This window comes from Mus caroli, chromosome 18 (genome assembly GCF_900094665.2).
Source record: "Mus caroli chromosome 18, CAROLI_EIJ_v1.1, whole genome shotgun sequence".
In the NCBI taxonomy this organism is placed as follows: Eukaryota; Metazoa; Chordata; class Mammalia; order Rodentia; family Muridae; genus Mus; species Mus caroli.
The window spans coordinates 17,295,902-17,304,155 of NC_034587.1; the positions used below are offsets into that span (position 1 = coordinate 17,295,902).

Genomic DNA, 8,254 nt, shown 5'->3' on the forward strand with positions numbered 1-8,254 from the left:
CATGGTTTGAGTCATTCACTAAGACCACTGGGGAATGTAACCTGGGGAATGTAACAGCCCCCCAGACCTTAGCACAACTGACTCCATGGTGGAAGTACCATTCAGGCCGTAAAACTCAGCACACAGGCAGCACCACCTGCCAAAATAAAACCAAAGACCTAATCCATCAAAGTCGGTAGTTCTGGGAACGACTCTAAGTTTACTAACCTTGCTTTTTTAGCTTCTGTAGTACTGCATCTGGCTAACTGTTCTTGTTAACTGAAGTATGTCAACCCAGACATGGTTTTTTTTTTTTGGTGTGTGTGTGTGTATGCTTAAAAGCTGACCCTGAGAAAGGTCTGGTGTGACATGGGATCCTGAATACACAATATAGTTGCTGGCTGGATGATGAAGACTTTCTATTGGCTTAAACTTGTGTCCCAGCAATCTTTTCTGGTTGACACCCCGCAACATGTTTTGCTCTTTGTAGGGGTATTTTTATGACAGCAACGTAAAGGAAACTATTATCCCAGGATGGCTATCTTAGTTAGGACTTTCTTGCTGTGGAAAGACACCATGAACATGGCAATTCTTATAATGGGACTTACATCAGACTTATACATTTGACTTACAATTTCAGAGGTTCGGTCCATTACCATCCTGGTGGAAAACATGGCAGTGTGCAGGCAGACTTGGTGCTGGAGAAGGAGCTGGCAGTTCTACTTCTTGATCCTCAGGCAGTAGAAGGGGTCTGGACTCTCATATGGGGTGAAGTTTGAGCATAGGAGACCTCAAAGCCAGCCTCCATGGTGACACACTTCCACCACCAAGGCTACACCTACTCTAACAAGGCCACACCTACTAATAATGCTGCTCTCCATGAGCCAAGCATTCAACCGCATGAATCTATGGGGGTCGTATCTATTCAAACACTCACAGTGGCTATGCATGCAGCCCTACAGACTTATAGACCCTGCAGCACGTCATAAAGTCAAAACGTTCAGCATCCTTGTCTGGAAGCCTTGCTGCGTGTGGGAGGCAAGAGCACAAGTTATAATTTTGGTCATCAGGGCTTAGCACTTTTGCTGGCGGATCTGCTCTTAACTTCTATTCCCACCGCACACCCTATCAGCTATTTTTTTTTTTTAAATCCAGACATTCCACATGATGCAAGTGTAGTTTTTACCCCCTCATAAAATATTTGATGTGTTTTCATAATTCTGCTTTGGGACTATCTGGCTGCAATTTAAAAAAAAATCTGTTCTACCTTTCTTCATAAGCAGTTTACTTGCAATTGCCTGAAAAGTGAGAATAAAACTGATCTGTGGATTTTTTGAGTGCAAAAATATTTATGAATATTAAATTTGGTGATGAGCCTATCATATGATATTTGGTACAACATTTAGTTAGACATGCGCTGACTTTACAACTGTAGCTCTATTTTCAGTTTAAAGCTATTTTTCATGCCTTTGTTTATCTTATGTGGTTTTGTGGACACCATTGTGCTGGCTCTTTGGCCCTAGGCCCTGCTTCTATGGTACCAAATGGATAAAGCAGCTTGCTTAAGTCCTCTGATTTGGTGCCCTGACTGCTCCCTGGAACTATCAAGCAAATGTTTCTGTCCCTCTGTGGAAATTCAGGGCAGTGTTCATCCAGGAAGGGCAGTATGATGGGAGGAGACAGCCTTCTCCTCAAGATTCTTGAGCCATGGACTTCTTACAAAACTCTTAAATAAAGAGCAAATTGGGAAGATTGAAAACAGGGCTCGAAGTTTAAGAGCACTGGCTGCTCTTCCATGGGACCCAGGTTCAACTCCTGGTACCAACGTGGCAGCTCAAAATTCATCGGGAATTCCATTTCAGCAGTCTTTACGCGCTTCTCGGCTGTTCAAGATTCCTCTGTTGAGAATTCTCTGTTTAACTCTGTGCCCCACTTTTTAATTGGGTTTTTTGGTTTGTTGGGTGTTTACTTTCTTGAGTGCTTTATAAATTTTGGATATTAATTCTCTGTCAAATGTAGGGTTGGTAAAGATCCTTTCTCAATCTGTAGGCTGCCATTTTGTCTTATTGACAGTATCCTTTGCCTTATAGAACTTTTACAGTCTGACATTTGCTCAACTATGTTCATAGCAACTTTATTCATAATATCCAGAAACTGGAAACAATCCAGATGCCCTTCAACTGAAGAATGGATAAAGAAAATGTGGTACATCTACACAGTGGAATACGATTCTGCTATAGAAAACAAAGACATTATGAATGTTGCAGGCAAGTGGATGGAACTAGAGAATATCCTCTTAAGTGAGGTAACCCAGGCCCAAAAGGACATGCATGGTAGGTACTTATAAGTAGATATTAGTCATAAAATACTGAATGCTCATGCTGCACCCCACAGACCCAAGGAGGCAGGACAGGAAGGAGGGTACAATTGAGGATGCTTGAGTCTCACTTGGAAGGGGGGATGGAATGGTTATGGAAGGCAGATGGAGAGAGGGAAGTGGGTGGGAGAGGGGATGGGGAGGGGTGTGGAGGGGCTCAGGGTCAGGTGTGGTGAGGGACATGGGAGATGGGTGAAGGGCCATGGGAATGAATGGAAATCTGCAGTTGATGGCAGTTAGGAGGAGTAGGGGCATCTTCAAGAAGAGGCAGAGACCCGGGATAGGGCAGGTGCCCAAGAATCAATGGAGGTGCCCTTAGCTGTGACTCCTAGCATTGGGAATAGAGAGTCTGGATAGGCTTCCTCTTGTGGACAGGCAGGAACCCCAGTAGAGTAATAAGAACACCAACCCACCCACAAAACTTTCAACCCCAAACTTATCCTGTCAACAAGAAATGCAGGGATTGGAGATGGAGCAGAGACTGAGGGAATGGCCAACCAATAATGGGCCCAACTGAGTTCAACTCCATGGCAGACACCAATCCCTGGCACTTTCAATGGTACTGTTATGCTTGCAGACAGGAGTCTAGCATAGGTGTCTTCTGAGAGGTCCAACCCACCAACTGACTCGGACAGATATAGACACCCACAACCAAACAGTTGTGCATGGCGACTCTATGGAAGATAGGAAGAAGGATTGTAGGCCCTGAAGGGGATAGGAACTCCACAGGAAGACTAACAGAGTCAACTAACCTGGACCCTTAGGGCTCTCAGAGTCTGAACCACCTAGCAAAGAAGATACATGGGCTAGACCTAGGCCTCCCTGTACATATGAAGCAGATGTGCAGCTTGGTCTTCATGTGGGTCTTGAATAAGTGGAGCAGGAGCTATCTCAAAAGCTGTTGCCTGATTGTGGGATATGTTCTTCTAGCTTTGCTGTCTTGTCTGGCCTCAATGGGAGAGGAAGTGCCTAGCCTGGCAGAGTCCCAGGGTTGGGGGATACCAAGGGGAACTCTCGGCCGGCTGACTCAGAGAAGAAGTGGGAGGGAGGGATACGGGAAGGATTGTGGCAGAGAGCAACCTGGAGAGGGGCAGTGAACAAGATGTGAAGTAAATAAGTAAAATAAATAAATAAATAAAATTTAAAAAGACCATCAATGACCATACCAGTTAGATAATTATAGCACAATTAGAGCAAATCTAGTCATTTCACTATGTTGAAGAATTTGTTTTGGGGCTAATTTGAGAAAGATGCAGGTTGTGTTTGGTTTGTGCTGCTCAAGTGGAGAATATTGAATTCTAATCATTAAGTTTCTTCTCCCATGTGTACCTGTGGGCACACTTCACATGGTTGCTAATTGTCTCTTTCCTTTTCTCCCTCTCAGATGTAGATAGAGCAGTGATCTGCACTTTCTTTAGCAAATAATGAAGGTGGAGTCCTTTGTGTCTGACTGGGAATCCTCTACTGGCCTCTGGGCCCTGGTGTAACTTTTTGCTTAGATGGACTTAAATGAGGACATTTGAACTTGGAAGCAGTGGGTTTTTTGTTTTTTGTTTTTTTTTTTCATTCTTATCAAAAACCTGCATTGACTGCCTCCAGCAGTCCACTTGCCTTGTGAATACTCAATAAGGCCAGGCACCCACCCTGGAACCCACCACAGTGCAGCTCCACTGACAATGAGTTGCTGCGGTCTCAGGGACCTCCTGTGCCTAGAGGCTTTGGCTCCTTTGTACCATCGCGGTGGTGGTAGTGGTGTCTGAAAAATCAAGAGAGCAGACTCGGTCTGCCCAGGGATGAAGATGTAGTTCTCAACTCTTGCTCTAGCATCTTTCCTGCATGCTGCTGGGTTCCCCACCACGATTTCCATGAATTCTCCCTCTGAAACTGTAAGCAAGCCCTCCTCTCTCCTAAGATTTGCCTTGGTCATGGCGTCTCTTCACAACAATAGCAGAGTGACTAAGACAGATGCAAGCTTGTCTTCAAAAATAAAATCTGGTTAGTAGTNAGAGCGGATCGGTTTGCGGTGCTTGGTACTTTTTCTTTTTTTTTTTTTTTTTGGTTTTTCGAGACAGGGTTTCTCTGTATAGCCCTGGCTGTCCTGGAACTCACTTTGTAGACCAGGCTGGCCTTGAACTCAGAAATCCGCCTGCCTCTGCCTCCCGAGTGCTGGGATTAAAGGCGTGCGCCACCACGCCCGGCCTTGGTACTTTTTCTTGAAGTTAGAGGTGATGGTAGAGAGACCGTTCATCAGGGACTGGGCTGTTTATGGAGTAAACAAGTGGTAACCACAGAAACACCTGCTGCATCCAGAGGTGCTGCGGAGCCACGCCCGCACAAGCCCACATCTGGGCACCCTGCCAACGTTCGCACTCTGCAGCCATTTACCGGGTTTGAAACACACTCACAGCCAATCAGCCGGCGCCTCCCGAAGTGGTACATTGAGATTGACCAATCGGCAGTCCACCCGATCCCTTGAGCCATGGCGGAACCTGTGAAGAGACTCAGTGTTTGAGAATGATAAGGGAGGACTACGAGGACTGCACCGCAGTAGTTACTTTTTAGAATCTCTGAGCGTGCCTTCGTAAAGTAGTGCAAACAATGGCTGACGATATCGTGCTACCATCTCCTACTGAGATAACTAGCTTGGCAGACTCTTCAGTGTTTGATTCTAAAGTTACTGAAACGTCCAAGGAAAACTTGTACTTGGCGTCTACTTCAAATGTTGATGAAGAAATGCCTCAGGTTGAAGCAAGAGTGATAATAGTCTAGGATGCTGGGAAACAAGAACTTCTAAAGGCCTTAAAGACTATTAAGATAATGGAAGTCCCTGTTATAAAGATAAAAGAAAGTTGTCCTGGAAAATCGGAGGAAAAATTAATAAAAAGTAGTATTAATATGGAAATGAAAGTGCCCTGTGTAAAGATGAACTCAATGGAAGAATTTGAAAGTTTGGATTCCCCAGAATTTGAGAATATATTTGTAGTTACTGACTTCCAGAATTCTGTCTTCAATGACTTATACAAGGCTGATTGTATGGTTGTTGGGCCACCAGTTATACTCAACTGTGCACAAAGGGGAGAGCCCTTGCCATTTTCCTGCCGGCTGCTGTATTGTATTTGTATGCTGAACCTGGTGCTCTGCTTCACTGGATTCAGGAAGAAGGAGGAGCTTGTCAAATTGGTGACATTGGTTTATCATATGGGTGGAGTTATTTGAAAAGGATGTAATTCCAAAGTAACACATCTGGTGGCAAATTGTACACAAGGAGAAAAATTTAGGGTTGCTGTGAGCCTGGGCACTCCAATTATGAGGCCAGAATGGATTTATAAAGCATGGGAAAGACGCAAGGAACAGTGTTTTTGTGCAGCAGTTGATGACTTTAGAAATGAATTTAAAGTTTCTCCATTCCAAGATTGCATTTTAAGTTTCCTGGGATTTTCAGATGAAAAGAAACATAGTATGGAAGAAATGACTGAAATGCAAGGAGGTAGCTATTTACCAGTTGGGGATGAAAGATGCACTCACCTTATTGTTGAAGAGAATACAGTAAAGGACCTTCCATTTGAACCTTCAAAGAAACTTTTTGTTGTCAAGCAAGAGTGGTTCTGGGGAAGCATTCAGATGGATGCTCGTGCAGGAGAAACTATGTATTTGTATGAAAAGGCTAATACTCCTGAGCTCAAGAAATCGGGGTCTCTGCTTTCTCCAAACAGCAACCGCAAGAGACAGAGATTGAAAGAGACCCTGGCTCAGCTCTCCAGGGAGACTGACCTCTCTCCTTTCCCTCCCCATAAGCAGCCCTCAGCTGAGCACTCTCTTTCTATTGGATCACTCCTGGATATCTCCAACACACCGGAGTCCAGCATCCACTATGGAGAAACACCGAAGTCCTGTGCTAAGTCTTCTAGAAGTTCTACTCCAGTTCCTCCAAAGCAGTCAGCTAGGTGGCAGGTGGTGAAAGAGCTCTACCAGACTGAGAGCAATTATGTCAATATACTGGCCACAATCATTCAATTATTTCAGGTACCCTTAGAAGAAGAAGGACAACGCGGTGGATCTATTCTTGCACCTGAGGAGATCAAGACTATTTTTGGGAGCATCCCAGATATCTTTGATGTGCATATGAAGATAAAGGATGATCTTGAAGACCTTATTGCTAACTGGGATGAGAGCAGAAGTATTGGTGACATCTTTCTTAAATATTCAAAAGACTTGGTTAAAAATCTACCCTCAGTTTGTAAACTTCTTTGAAATGAGCAAGGAAATGTGAAAAACAAAAGCCCAGATTTCATGCTTTCCTCAAGATAAATCAAGCTAAACTAGAATGTGGACAACAGAGCCTTGTGGAACTTCTCATTCGGCCAGTACAGCGGCTACCCAGTGTCGCTTTACTTTTAAATGATCTTAAAAAGCATACAGCTGATGAAAACCCAGACAAAAGCACTTTAGAAAAAGCTATTGGATCACTAAAAGAAGTAATGACACATATCAATGAGGATAAGAGAAAAACAGAAGCACAGAAGCAAATTTTTGATGTTGTTTATGAAGTAGATGGATGCCCAGCTAATCTCTTATCTTCTCATCGAAGCCTGGTGCAAAGAGTGGTGCGACCAAGGAGAGCAAGTCACTCTCTTCCTCTTCAATGACTGCCTCGAGATAGCAAGAAAATGGCACAAGGTTATTGGCACTTTTAGAAGTCCTCATGACCGCACCTGGCCACCAGCTTCTCTGAAGCACATTCATCTAATGCCTCTTTCTCAGATTAAGAAGGTGCTGGACATCAGAGAGACGGAAGATTGTCACAATGCCTTTGCCTTGCTTGTGAGGCCACCAACAGAACAGGCCAATGTACTGCTCAGCTTCCAGATGACGTCAGAGGAGCTTCCAAAGGAGAAATGGCTGAAGATGCTGTGTTGACATGTAGTCAACACCATTTGTAAGGCAGATGCTGAGAATCTTATGTGGCTGATCTAGAATCTTTTGAAGTAAATACAAAAGATATGGATAGTACATTGAGTCGAGCATCTAGAGCAATAAAAAAAGACTTCAAAAAAGGTTACAAGGGCGATTCTCTTTTTTCAAAACTCCCAAGAAAGCCCTACGGATGGCTCTTTCATCACCCTTAGCTCAGAGGGAAGGAGTCCTCCGAGTAGTGGAAAACTTGCTGTGAGCCGTCTGTCCAGCACATCATCCTTAGCAGGTATTCCATCTCCCTCCCTTGCCAGCCTCCCTTCTTTCTTTGAACGGAGAAGTCATACATTAAGTCGATCTACAACTCACTTGATATGAAACTGAAGTCCCATGGGACCTTATGCTTCAATAAGATGCTGACTTACGTGGTTCTTTGAATTAGCACTTAGTAAACTTTTAGAGAAGATTAGACACTAACCAATGCTGTTTTTATTTTCTTGAAATACACTTTTCAAGATGGTCTATGTAAAAAAAATACTGATTTTGATGTAATTTATCTTTATTTGAATCTCACATCTGAAGACCAGTGACTTAAGTTATTCCTGATAATCAGTAGCTTTGTAACCCTGATACAGTAAACAATTGGTGGGTGCAAAATACTAATGTGTATCTGTATAGTATCTTGAATTTTTGGAAGTACATATCTGTGTATCTCAATTTGTGCAGAGACTGAACAGCAATGCTGAATAAAAACCTCTGATTACATTCTAGAGGCTTGTTCAGTTGGATTGTTTGATGTACTTAACTGCTCTTTTGCATTTTATTTTCTTTTAAAATAAGAGATCTAACACATGAATTTTAAAAGATACACCATTATTAACCATACAATTAAGATCGTTTGGAATTTTCTTCTGCAAATTGAGATAAGAAGAGAAAGATTACAAAACATTGTATATGTTGCGAAGATAGGATATTAATATGAGCTGG

General features: G+C 43.2%; 1 pseudogene; it reads left to right on the plus strand.

Moving 5' to 3' along the window:
• Positions 1-4,759: 4,759 nt before the first annotated feature.
• Positions 4,760-7,645, plus strand: LOC110284825 (annotated as a pseudogene).
• Positions 7,646-8,254: the final 609 nt, after the last annotated feature.